The sequence below is a fragment of the Cervus canadensis genome, chromosome 20 (genome assembly GCF_019320065.1).
Source record: "Cervus canadensis isolate Bull #8, Minnesota chromosome 20, ASM1932006v1, whole genome shotgun sequence".
Taxonomy (NCBI): Eukaryota; Metazoa; Chordata; class Mammalia; order Artiodactyla; family Cervidae; genus Cervus; species Cervus canadensis.
The window spans coordinates 57,194,335-57,208,511 of NC_057405.1; the positions used below are offsets into that span (position 1 = coordinate 57,194,335).

A 14,177-nucleotide genomic window follows, 5' to 3' on the forward strand; every position below is an offset into this window, starting at 1 on the left:
CCACAGAACCCAAAGTTGTGACAATGGGAAGCCCAGGTTCCCCCAAATAGGTCACTGGCAGAGATGGTGAATGGGCCACTCCCACTCCTGCTGCCTGTCTTCCCTGGTCTGTGTTTCAGGTTCCCGTCCCTGAGGGCAGGGAAGACACAGGTGCACACACAGGTCCCCGGCAGGGTCAGCCTGAAGCCGCCCTCCATGAGGCTCTGCTGAGACCGCACCATGTATGGACCTCCTCTCCTCCCCTGTACTGCTGCCCTTACTGGTTTCCTCTAGGAGCCTCTCCTTGCCAAATTACGGGTACCCAAAAGAGTCTGCTTCCTGGGAAGCCAACCTAAGAGGGGCCTGGAAGTCAGGATGAGTGGGGTGGGCAAAACTCTCTGATTTTGAGCAGATGCAATGGACTGAAGCCAGAGCTGAAGGGAGGAAGTTTGAGCCACCAGGCAAACCCTTGAACTGGACGTTGAGGTTCCTGCTCCTACTGCCACCTGATTGAAAAGGGGAAGAAATATGGGCCTTGGCCCTACCGTGTGTCTGATGGGGATAAAGCTTTAACTTTGAGCAATATAGAACAAATACTTTTATATACTGTTCATAGCACATTTATTTACATGTAGTGAATTTCAAAGTCTGTGAAATTTTTTGCAGATAATATAGATGAGAATATTAGCTGACCCTTCTGGTACCTTTCTCTGGCCAGACACCGTACTAAATATTCAACAGGATTCTCTTCTTTCATCCTTACATCCACCCCGTGCAGAAGGTACATGATTAGAAATTAGTCCCATTTTACAGATGTGGAGGCTGAAGGAGAGACAGATTTGCCTGAATGAGCTGGGGGGCCAGGATGAAACCCAGGTCTGTGCTCTGAACTGCCCACTGCCCCACAAATAGAGATACATGAGTGTTCCATCTTTCCCCAACACATCTGTAGAATGCAGGGTATTTGCACACACACACACCCCACGGTTTATTGGAGTTGATGAGAAAGTGCTACTTGGCTGGTCTCCCCAGAGAAGCTAAGGGCAGCTCTTAGCTCCTCTCATCCTACTCCTGTGCAGGAATTTGGCCACTGTTAGTATCAGTTGATATTTCTCGTGACTTCATTTGGCATTTTCATGAGGAAACTTGGCATTACTTGGCTCTTGGATGGGCAGGTGTGTTCTGTGGGAAGGCTGAAGCAGTAGCAGCAATGGCTCCCTTTTCAGTCCGGATGTTCCAAAGTCTCTCTCCTGAGGCCAGAGTCACCATTTAAAACACCCTTAATGCTGTTTTCTTTAAAAAGAAAAAAAAAAAAAAAAGGTTAACTTTTGACTCCTGGAAAGTAGTCTGTCAGGACTCTCTTGATCACGAAATGAATTTGAATTTGGTTTGGTGATTTGTGGGTCTGGATTCCCACTAACCCTGGTCTCCGTTCAGAGACCAGATGCCTGTGGAGTAAATGTCCTTGTTAGCCTTGGGTGGTGAGACCTGTGTTTTGTTCGTTGCTAGGCATGGTCCCTGCCACATCTTAGGCTCTCTAGAAGTGGTTGTTGAATTAGCAAATGAATTGATAACAGACTCAGGACAGTTGGCGTGGTTCACAGATAAGAGCCCAGACTCTGAGACTACACATCTGGATCCAAATCCCACGGTCTGTGTGACTGTGGGCGGATGACCTGATTTTTCAGTGGCTTGGTTTTCCTATCTGTACAATGGGTGTGACATCAATATACATCCTTCAAGACTGTTGGCAGGACTAAATGAGTTAGTATGTGTCAAGAACAGAGAACAAGGCCAGGCCTACAATAAGGATTCTTTCACTGAATTCCCCAGACTCTGACAACAGGGCTGGCATCAACTCTCTTCACACTTGTTGCCCTTTCCTCAAACCATCATGGAGGAAGCAAGTTTTGTTGTATCTGTATTAGCCTGAAACCCCCTCATTCTCATTCCCCACTGCAGTGTCTTTGTGTCTGGAGGTGGGGTTGGTGAACTGCTAGATCTCACTGCACAGAAAAGTGCTGAGATGCTTAAAAAATCTTCCCTGCAAGGAGCAAGGACAGGATAGACTTTGTTTTTCTTGAAGCAAAGCTGACAATTTATCATTGCCTGTCAAAACCTCCCTCAAAGGCATCCCTTCTCAAACTTTTAAAACTCTCTCCCTGTCAGCCTTGTCAGAATGACAAAGTCCAGAGTCATTCTGTAGAGAAGGGGGTGACAGGAGTGGGCTGGCGGCTGGAAGCCAGGTGCATAATGCTTTAGAGCAAGGAGGGAGGGGCAGCTGGGGCTTTCATGAAAAACAGTCTGCAAGCCACCAAAGACAGGCTGCGAAAGGTTATCACTCTGGACCACTTTAGCTCAGAGGGACAGCTTTCAATAGTCTTAGAAAGCTACCCATTTCTTTGTTTATTCAACAGATCTTTCTGAGCATGTTCCATGTGCCGAGTGCTGGGGATGCAGAGATGACCAAGACAACATCTCTGCCTGCATTGGAACTTATGTTCATTAATGTCTGCCCAACACCCACTGAAAATACTGCTCACGCAGGGAAGTTCACTGATCCATGGCAGTTCCTCAGGGATTCTCTAAAACGAAGTTGTAATGTCCAGGGTTTTTCAGCAAGTCAGCAAGAATCACTTGGCTGCTTTGGTCATGAGGAAAATGTAACAAGAGCTCTTGTTGTCATGTGTGAGTCTCAGTCCTGGTATTGGGAAGTCCAAGTCTCCAGTCAGTGTGTGCAGGACTCCATGCTTAAGAGTTAAGTCTTCACACCTCACACCCAACAGGATAGTCTCCACACACACACACACACCAGAAAATAACAAGTGTTGGCACGGATATGGAGAAATTGTAAACTTTGTGCACTGTTTGTAGGAATGTAAGATGGTGCGGCTTCTATGATAACTATGTGGAGGTTCTCAAAAAATTAAAAATAGAACTCCCATATGATCCAGCAGTCCCCACTTGTGGGTATATATCTAAAAGAATTGAAAGCAGAGTGTCAAAGAGATATTTACACACCCATGTTTATAGCAGCACTGGGTGGAAGCCACCCAGGTGTCCATCAATAGGTGAATGGGTAAATACAATGTGGTTTATACAGACAATGGAATATCATTCAGCCTTAAAAGGGAAGGACATCCTGTCACATGCTACAACACGATGAACCTAGGGGACATTATGCTAAGTGAAAGAAGTCTGTCACAAAAGACAGAATACCATATGATTCCACTTACAGATGTGCTATCTAAAACTCAAGATCATAGAGACAGGAGAATGCATGGTAGTTTCTAGGGGCTGGGGAAGAGGGAAGGAAAAGGAAGATTGCTGTTTAATGGGTATAGTTTCAGGTTTGTAAGTTGGAAACAATCTGCAGATTTGTTTCACACCAATGTTAATATAGTAACACTGCTAAACTCTCCACTGAAAAATGGCTAAGATACTAAATTATGTGTGTGTGTGTGTGTATACACATACATACATACATATATATAATCTAATTTTTTAAAACACATTTAAAAAAAGAGAATCTTCCGGTGGCCAAGGGCTATGGTTGCTGCTGCCTGGACCCAAGAAGAGGAGTGCCAGGTGTGTGTGTGTGTGTGTGTGTGTGTGTGTGTGTGTGTGAGGAGGAAGAGGAGTGCCAGGTGTGTGTGTGTGTGTAGGGGGCAGTGAGGGTGGTGGATGGAGCAGTCCTACATCCTGCTCCAAAGGTCCTGAAAGTCCAAATAACCTGGTCACTGGAGAGTCTGGTGACTATTTTTACCTGGACAAGGTCAAGGTCACCAGAGGAAGTGAACTGGGCTAAGTGACTGGCACTTTTCCCTGCCAGGTCTCCAAGGTCCCCAAATTTTTATCACAGGAGAGGAAATAGAATACAGAGCAGGGAGAACTTTCAGGAGTTCAATTCCCAACTCTGCCTCTTGCTTAGGTATGTAGCTTTTTTAGCAAGGTATCTGAGCTCTCAAGTACCTCAGTTTCCTCATCTGTAAAATGGGGACAGTAAAGGTAGATCATTGGCATGAGGACTAAAAAGTCATCCTGTGAAGCCCTCAGCATTTTGTCCAAGGTGCTGTGTTAGTGTTTAGAAAGCTCCAGTCTTCTTGACAGGGTTGAAGTGAGTATGGGAGAATTCACGTTGCAGTAAAGAACTGGGCATCTGGATGGAAATGCATTCAGTGGGAAAAAAATGTGGCTACTTCCGGCCAGGATAAACTGATGGCCTGAGCCAGCAGGTCCCAGGTCAGAAGTCAGAGTAGCCTTGTGTGCTCTCCAGAGCTATTTTGCTCAGCTTGGAAGGCTGCAAGGCCAGCCTTGGAGCTTGGGATGACAGTAGGATGAGGGACGGCTGGCACCTCCCCAACAATCTGTCCCCAGGCTTGTTTCATTTTCCTTCTCTGCTCACCCACACTGGGTGGGAGGAGGCAGCCCAGGTGTGTGGGGGGTGATAGGCCGCATGTGCAGGAAGCTGTGGGCACCTCAGGCGGGGCCCTGGGACACACTCCAGTTCTGGGGCCTGGCGCCTCCCATCCAGGCTCCTCTGAAGAGTCACCCAGACCAACTCCTGAGGATATGTTTTAAAACCGGTTCTTCCAGCCATTAACCCTGCAACTCCTGACAAAACACACACCCAGGCAGAGCCAATTAGGGTGGGACGGTAGATCAGGACTCTAGGAATTTGGTGCCAGCCTCCCCTGCAGGTCACTCAGGGGTTGGGGCCCTGCCAGCCCTTGGCATCATCAGCTCAGAGCTGGGCAGCAAGCAGGCACCACCTCCATCCATGCCTGCTTGCACAGAGCCCCACTCCCTTTGGGCTGCTATGGGAGTACATCCTCTGGTCTTGGGGCACCCAGGAGCCCTGCAGGGTAACCACTTTGTAATCCTAAAACTGACACTGAAGGATGCCAGTGAAAGATGGCTTCTTGAACTTTCTCCGTCTGTGGAGCCAGGCACTTTACACTCGTTATCTCTATCCTCACACCCATTCTGTGGGGAGGGTACAATTATTTATTCCCATTTTTCAGATGAGAAAACTGAGACTTAGAAGTAGTAAGATGCTTGTTTAAGGTCCCCAGTCTTTAAGTGATGGAACTGGTATTTAAACCCAGGTCTATCAGACTCCGAACACTACTTATATCTTTTTCCCCTTTCCACCTCACACTAAAGATAAAATGGTCCACCTTAGCTAGTATATTTGGCTCTGCCTATCACACTTATAGGCAACTGCTAGTGTTCAGTGTTGAGGCTAAAAGTGATTAGTAATGATGTTAAACAGTCGAAAACCTTAAAACCTCTTACCTAAAATAGGATCAGATCACTCTTTTTTTTTCCCAAAATTCTCCAGTGATTTCTCTACTTACCAGATGAAGTTTAAACTCTTGAGCTTGCAATACAAAGCACCACAGAGAAGACGATAAAATGCCAAAACCCTGTTGCTCTTTTCTCTTTCAAAAGTAATCTTCAGTCTGGAGAGAAAAAAAAAATAGCTCTGCTAAGTTGGGATTGGAGCCCAAGGTTGGTGAGAACATGCCCGAGGAGCAGGAGAAGGTTGGAAGGGAGCCCCAGTGCCCTTCCCCAACCAGAACACCCAGCCCCAGGCCAGGCTTCAAAGAGTGAAGGGCTTAGCTTTCTCCAAGGCTGTTGTTAATCTTTCACAGACAGAGCAAAGGGGAGAGAGCTCCAGGGCTGGGCAAGACCCCTAGTTTTCCAAAAGGAGGACACTTTAGATTCTGTATACTGCATACCCACAGGTACGAGGGAACCCCAGAGAAACTGCAGTGTATGCCATTGAGCAAATGGTTTGTGCCTGTTAACAATGGAAGCACAGATCCCTAAAGAGCTATAGGGTCCACTTGAAACAAACCAAGTCTCTTCTAATAGGGCTGCTGAGCTGGTTGATCAGGGAAGTGCTGATGATGTGGTGTATATCTGGATTTCAGCAAGCCAGCTGATAATGTCTCCCGTGACTTCCTCATAGTCAAAATTGGCCAGTTGTGAGCTAGAGGTGCTTTTATTTGGAAGACTGCATAGCTGATTAAGGGCTTTGTGCATAGCTCAGTTGGTAAAGCATCTACCTGCAATGCGGGAGACATGGGTTCGATTCCTGGGTCAGGTAGATCCCCTGGAGAAGGAAATGGCAACCCACTCCAGTATTCTTGCCTGGAAAATCCCACGGACAGAGGAGCTTGGCAGGCTATAGTCCATGGGGTCCCAAGATTCGGACATGACTTAGCGCTATCTTTTTTTTTTTTTAGCTGATTAAACATGTAACCTGGGCAATGCTGACTGATGGTGACTCCAAGGAGGTCTGTAGTGGTGGGCACCAAGTCTCTGGCCCGAGCCTGCTATTCTGGGTATTTTTATCAATAACATCAAGGGCAGATGATGCAGCACTGGGAGAGATCATTAGCAATTTAGATGCAGAAATAGGACCCAGGCAGACTGAAGTAATGGGCAGGATCTAATAGTTTGAGACTCATTTGGAATAAGTAGAAAGTTCTGGACTTTGGTTTAACAAATCTATGACATGAAAGGTGAAAAGGACCCAGGGTTTTGGTGAACTGAAAATTCCATTGAGTTCATAGGAATCAAGCCATGGTAAGGAGCTCACAGGTCCCCTCTGCCATCAGGGTGCTCTGTCCTTCCATAGGGTCAGATCCACATGTGATCTGGCCACCATCACTGGACAGGGTCTGGAATGTTCTGTGTTTTTGCACACTTCCACATCTCTGCACGCACTGTCCCCTCTCCCTGCCCCTCTAGATCACCTGATGGACTCCTAGTCACTCTTCAAGACCCAGATCAGCAGCTCTGCCTGAGTGGAGCCTCTCAGGGCCCTGAGGACTCAGTCACAGAGTCCTCGCTCCTCTGTGCCCCCTCACTCAGCACATTTCACTCCGGTGACCAGTTCTCCTGCTGCCTCCTTCACGGGACTGTGCACTCCCTGAGGGCCAGGGCTCTCTCATGCCCAACAGATATTTGCAGAGAAGGTCTGGCTGTCTCCAAAGTTAACCCTGTCTTCTGCTGTGCTTGTATAGGGGTGACGGGCAGAAAGGATTTCCTAATTCTGCTCACATGGCGCAGTTTGGACAACTTGAATGTGGATTTCAGTTCTGGGTCCATCACTTCAAAGGAGACAATGAAACAGGATGGAGGGATCCCACTGAGGAGCAAGCTGGGTGGTCAGGAGAGCAGAAGCTCTGCCACATGAGGAAAAGCAAAAAGATGGTCATGTTCAGCCAGGAAAAGAGAAGGCTTAGATGAGGATGCAAAAACTGTCTTTTTAAATGTGCAGGAGAATGACAGCAAGTGGTCTCTCTCTGTCCAGGGAGGGAGTGGGAAGTAGGGAGGTCAGAGTCTTCTCCAGGTACTCACAGAGTTATCACAGAGTAGGTTGTAGGATAGGACATGGATAAGAGCGAGACTTGAGACTCCCGAGCCTGAATCCCAGCTGTGCCTTGGGCAAGTTGCCTCATCTCTTTGTCTGTTTCCTCATCTGTGAAATGGGATAATAACATTACCCAACTCATAGTAGGATTAAATGTGGCAATACATGATATATGTTTAGAACAATGTCTGCCATATTCCATAAATGTTAGCATAAAAAACCAGTGCTGTTCCCCAAAGCCAAAGGGAGTTCTCTCTAGAGGACTGCAGACACCAGACTCAGAATTGTCGATCCTACTGCTCTGCCTGGGTATAGAGCCCTTGTTCTTCCTTGGTCTGTGAGCTTCTGTGGGTCTGAGCCCACCTCCTCTTCCCTCTTTGCCTATAGAATCCCATACTATCAGAGCCCAACTTGTGCTTAAAGAACCAATCCACTCTGGCCCAGGCACACCCTTAACACGTATAGGGGCTGTAGTATAAATGACAGCCCCCAATACATGAAGCTTACAAATCAAGCTAACACCTGCTGAATAGAACATGTTCTAGACAGCCCCCAATACACGAAACTTACAAATCAAGCTAACACCTGCTGAATAGAACATGTTCTAGCCTCAATTCTCAAAAGGTATACTTTCATAACCACCTGGAAGGCCACATCTTCTTTATCCATTCATTGGTCAATGGACATTTAGGTTGCTTCCATGTCTTGTCTATTTTAAGTAGCACTGCAGTGAATATCAGAGAAGGCAATGGCAACCCACTCCGGTACTCTTGCCTGGAAAATCCCATGGGCAGAGGAGTCTGGTGGGCTGCAGTCCATGGAGTTGCGAAGAGTTGGATACGACTGAGCGACTTCACTTTCACTTTTCACTTTCATGCATTGGAGAAGGAAATGGCAGCCCACTCCCGTATTCTTGCCTGGAGAATCCCAGGGATGGGGGAGCCTGGTGGGCTGCCGTCTATGGGGTCGCACAGAGTCGGACACGACTGAAGTGACTTAGCAGCAGCAGCAGCAGCAGCAGTGAATATGTACTTGTATCTTTGCAAGTTAGAGTTTTTGTCTTTTCCAGATATACGCTCAGGAGTGGGATTGCTGAGTCATAGGGTAACTCTATTTTTAGCTTTTTAAGAGTCCTCTATACAGTTCTCCACGGTGGCTACCCCAATTTACCTTCCCATCAACAAGTGTAGGAGGGTTCCTTTTCCTCCACACCCTCTCAGCATTTATTACTTGTACACTTTTAGATGATGGCCATTCTTACCAGTGTGAAGTGGTACCTCATTGTAGTTTTGATTTGCATTTCTCTAATAATTAGTGATGTCGTACATCTTTTCATATGCTTTTTGGCCACCTGTATGTCTTCTTTGGAGAAAAATCTATTTAGGTCTTTAGCCCATTAAAATTTTTTAAAAATTTACTTATTTTTTAATTGAAGGATAATTGCTTTACAGAGTTTTGTTGTTTTCTGTCAAACATCAACATGGATTAGCCATAGGTGTACATATGTCCCCTCCCTTCTGAACCTCCCTCCCATCTCCCTCCCCATCCCACCCCTCTAGGTTCTCACAGAGCCCCTGTTTGAGTTCCCTGAGACATACAGCAAATTCCCATTGGCTGTCTATCTTACATATGGTAATATAAGTTTCCAAGTTACTCTCTCCATACATCTCACCCTCTCTTCCCTTCTCTCCATGTCCATAAGTCTGTTCTCTACGTCTGTTTCTCCATTGCTGCCTTGCAAATAAATTAATCAGTACCATCTTTCTAGATTCCATATATATGCATTAGTATACAATATTTATATTTCTCTTTCTGACTTACCTCACTCTGTGTAATAGGTTCTAGGCTTATCCACCTCATTAGAACTAACTCAGTGTGTTCCTATTTATAGCTAAGTAATATTCCGTTGTGTATACATACCACAACTTCTTTATCCATTAATCTGTCAATGACATATAGGTTGCTTCCATGTTCTCAGTCCAGTTCAATTGCTCAGTCGTGTCCAACTCTTTGCGACCCCATGAATCACAGCATGCCAGGCCTTCCTGTCCATCACCAACTCCCAGAGTTTACTCAAACTCATGCCCATTGAGTCGGTGATGCCATCCAGCCATCTCATCCTCTGTCGTCCCCTTCTCCTCCTGCCCCCAATCCCTCCCAGCATCAGGGTCTTTCCCAATGAGTCAACTCTTCGCATGAGGTGGCCAAAGTATTGGAGTTTCAGCTTCAGCATCAGTCCTTCCAATGAACACCCAGGACTTATCTCCTTTAGGATGGACTGGTTGGATCTCCTTGCAGTCCAAGGGACTCTTAAGAGTCTTCTCCAACACCATAGTTCAAAAGCATCAATTTTTCGGCCCTCAGCTTTCTTCACAATTCAACTCTCACATCCATACATGACTACTGGAAAAACCATAGCCTTGACCAGACGGACTTTTGTTGGCAAAATAATGTCTCTGCTTTTTAATATGCTATCTAGGTTGGTCATAACTTTCCTTCCAAGGAGTAAGTGTCTTTTAATTTCATGGCTGCAGTCACTAGCTATTGTAAATAGTGCTGCAATGAACATTGGGGTACATGTGTCTTTTTCAACTTTGGTTTCCTCAGGGTATATGCCTAGGAGTGGGATTACTGGGTTGTATGGTGGTTTTATTCCTAGTTTTTTTAAGGAATCTCCATACCATCTTCCATAGTTTCTGCCCATTTTTTGATTGGGTTGTTTGTTTGTTTTTGATATGAGTTATATGAGCTGCTTGTATATTTTGGAAATTGAGCCCACATTAGTTGCATCCTTTGCAATTATTTTCTCCCAATTCATAGGTTGTCTTTTTGCTTTATTTATGGCTTCCTTTGCTGTGCAAAAGTTTATAAACTTGATTAAGTCCCATTTGTTTCTTTTTGCTTTTATTTTCATTTCCCTAGGGGATGAATCTGAAAAGATACTGCTGCTCTTTATGTCAAAGAGTCTTTTGTTTATGTTTTCATGTAGGAGTTTTATAGTATCTGGTCTAACATGAAGATCTTAATCCATTTTGAGTTTACTCTTGTACATAGTGTTAGATAACATTCTAATTTCATTTTTTTACATGTAGCTGTTCAGTTTTCCCAGCAACATGTATTGAAGAGACTATCTTTTTTTCCTTTGTATCCTTGCCTGCTTTGTCATAGATTAATTGACCATAGCATGTGGGTTTATTTCTGGGCTTTCTATCCTGTTCTGTTGATCTATATGAATATTTTTGTGCCAGTACCACACTGTTTTGATCACTATAGCTTTGTGGTATAGTCTGAAGTCAGGGAACCTGATTCTTCCAGCTGCATTTACCTTTCACAAGATTGCTTTGGCTATTTGGGGTCTTTGGTGTTTCCATACTGTTATCTTTTTAATATGCCTTCCTGCCTTCTGGAAATACTTCTTGGACAACTGTATTGGGAAACATTAGACACACTGTGGGAAGCCAGTGGAGGGAGAGTTCTGGGGGTGAGAAGGACTCTGGCCTCTGAAAATTACGCCAGCAGCCACTCCTTATTGCTGCTGCTGCTAAGTCACTTCAGTCGTGCCTGACTCTGTGCGACCCCATAGACGGCAGCCCACCAGGCTCCCCCATCCCTGGGATTCTCCAGGCAAGAATACTGGATTGGGTTGCCATTTCCTTCCCCAATGCATGAAAGTGAAAAGTGAAAGTGAAGTCGCTCAGTCGTGTCCGACTCTTCGCGACCCCATGGACTGCAGCCTACCAGGCTCCTCCGTCCATGGGATTTTCCAGGCAAGAGTACCGGAGTGGGGTGCCATTGCCTTCTCCCTCCTTATTGCTAGAGAGCCCTAAATAAATATAACTTTAAAACTCTTGTCGTAAGTATTTTCAGAAAATCTAAATAGAAAGAATTCTCAGAGTCCACACCAGACTGCCATTCAGACTTCTAGAAATAGATTTAGATTGTTAGACTTAATCGAAAGCTGGGTAAGGCCAAAAGGAAATGCTTAATGCAAATAAATCCTTCCTTCTCGTTTTTGTCCTTCAGTTCTCTATTAAAACTTTAAACCAATGTCTCCCAGCCAGTGCTGTTACATCGCAAGTTAGATTGGGTGATTTGTTCCCAAGGCAAAGAAACCTGGTCTTTTCCCAATTCATGGGGTGGGGTGGGAAAGGTGGAGATGGTGGCAAATTAGGGTCATGGTATAGTTTTCCTCAATTTTAAGAATTTTTATATTTAGATTTTCTTTAAAATAACCTGAAACACTTCTATGGACTGGAATCTAGGCTCTAATGTGAAGTGTGATCTGATTTATTGTTGATTTTACTTATGAATAATTGAAAGTGTGCCACAAAGTGGCAGGACTCCAATCTTTTTGCCCTTAAAACAAACTGCTGCCCTGTAGAAGGGTGTTGAGATCCCAGCTATGTACCACTCAGATATTGGTCCAGGAGGGGAGACACTGTGAGATGTGGTTATGGTGACCCTCAGCTTCCAAACTCAGTCAGCCCCAACTCGTCTGACCCTCCATTTACACTGCAACACACCAGACCTGGAGATCTCCCAGCCCTGATCTTGGTTCAGAAAACGTTGTTGCCCCAGGCAACAGAACTTGCTCCAGGTAGAATGACCCACATACATCTGAGAGGACATTGTTCTGGAATGACCCGGCAGTATAGAAAGGATTTAAGAAGTGTTTTCCTTGCCTGAATATATGGAGAGAGACTCTGCCACTGGTGAATAAAGTCTTCTTTCTCTCTAGCACTCCTTGAACGAACCCAAAAGGCAGTCAAGACCTATGAGTGGAGTGTTAAAGCTGTTCAGTTTCACCTTCTGAGCTTGGTCATGGCTGGGAGTCTGTGTAGGTCCATAGTTAAGGAGTGGAGCAGGGGACACCAACTCCAATTCAGGATGGAGAATCCCTGAACATTTCCCCTGGAGCCTGAGGTTGCCCACCCAGTGTTTGCTGATGACCTCCTGCGTAGAAGAAGATGGCTTTCATCAAATTGTCACAAGGGACATATCTTGCTATGTGCTTTGCTAAGGACAAAATCAACTCCCTGGGAATCAATAGCTGGTGGCATTTGAAGATCCCATCCCAACCCCCACCTCATTACTCCAGGTCACCACGTTCAATATTTGCATCACAGGCAGAGAGGGGTTAATGGGATCCACATCTATCCTGTAGGTGATTGTCTTTTATCAATTCTAATAAGTCACCAGTATTGGCAGATTGCAGGCCAGTTTTTCGGAACAGCCAATATTTAATAGACTGCCTTAGATGATTAAGTGAAATGATTTCTTGGAGCAGTCCCAGATGTAGCTCTAAAAGTTGTCTCAGCTAATTATCTCAAAAGCAGAGAATCATAAAGCCCCTTGCAGTTTAAAGATGATTTCTGCCAAGATTAGGGATTCTAAATCTAGGCTCTCCATGCCCAGAAGGTCTATGGTGAGTCCCCAATGGAACAGTGAGCAACTTAGGTTTACATAAAGTTGTGTGCATTTATTGCCATGTTCATCAAATTGCCAAATGGATCCAGGACACCCTACAGAGGCTAAAACTGTCAACCTGGATTTTGGGTGCTATTTGTTTTACAGGTCCATTTCTACAGTCTCCCAATTAATTTTTCATTTTGATCTCTGCTTTTATCCTCTTACTCAGGGTGGCCTTTATAAATGGACCATTGTACCAAAAAAAGCTACTAGCTGATTTATCAAACTGTTTTTGCAGCTAAGAAAGAAACTGTATCTTTTTTTGTGGGGACGCTAACACCTCCGCCGCCAGTTCCTCCCCTCCTTGCCCGACATTAAGATATTCAAATCTAAACCTGGAATAATGTGGCCATGTTCAGCATCTTCAAAATAAAGGCAAACCTGAGTTCCCCCCTCCACCCACAGATTATATTTAAGGTCAGATTTCAAACATCTGAGGACAGTGTCTGTCTGTCTCAGTGGGATTACTAAATTACACTTGGCTTCCTGTGATGAGATGTTTTCCTCCCCACACCCTGGCAATTACTTGCCAATTAATACAATTGAGTAACCACCTTATGACAATTTTTCATTCTGAATGTCAGGTTAACATTTTCCTTACTCTCCTCGACCCACGATTTCCTAAATTTTCAAGGCTTGGGCTGTCTCCCTTTCCCTTCTCGTTCAGCTTAAAACTGGGCAGGACTAGGGGTTGTTGTTGCTCAGTCACTAAGTCGTGTCCAGTTAGTGACCCCTTGAGCTGCAGCACATCAGGCCCCCCTGTCCTTCACTGTCTCCCTGAGTTTGCTCAGGTTCACATCCATTGAGTTGGTGATGCTATCTAACTATCGCATCCTCTGCTGTCCCGTTCTCCTTTTGCCTTCAGTCTTTCCCCAGCATCAGGGTCTTTTCCAATGAGTCATCTCTTCGCATCACATGACCAGAGTATTGTAACTTCAGCTTCAACATCAGTCCTTCTAATGAATATTCAGGGTTAATTTTCTTTAGGATTGACTTGTTCGATCTCTTTGCAGTCCAAGGGACTCTCAAGAATCTTCTCTTGCACCCCAATTTGAAAGCATCAATTCTTCAGCGCTCAGCCTTCTTTATGGTCCAACTCTCATATCTATACATGACTATTGGGAAAACCATAGCTTTGACTACACGTACCTTTGCTGGAAAAGTGATTTCTCTGCTTTTTAATATGCTGTCTAGGTTTGTCATAGCTTTCCTTCCAAGGAGCAAGCATCTTTTAATTTCAGGACTAAGAGTAGTGAATATTCATGTGAACATCTGAGTGAAGGATCTCTACCTACTTCCTTTCTAAATGCACCAGTAAGAAAGAGGGAGCTAAGGACGACAA

The 14,177-nt window shown here is 45.1% G+C and overlaps 1 long non-coding RNA gene across 1 annotated transcript; it reads right to left on the bottom strand.

Moving 5' to 3' along the window:
* Positions 1–661: 661 nt before the first annotated feature.
* Positions 662–7,471, bottom strand: LOC122422922. Its single transcript, XR_006264017.1, has 3 exons — positions 7,354–7,471; positions 5,340–5,444; positions 662–1,272 (listed from the first exon to the last, which is right to left on the bottom strand). It is a non-coding gene; the product is annotated as an uncharacterized LOC122422922 (long non-coding RNA).
* Between the last annotated feature and the right edge of the window lie 6,706 nt (positions 7,472–14,177).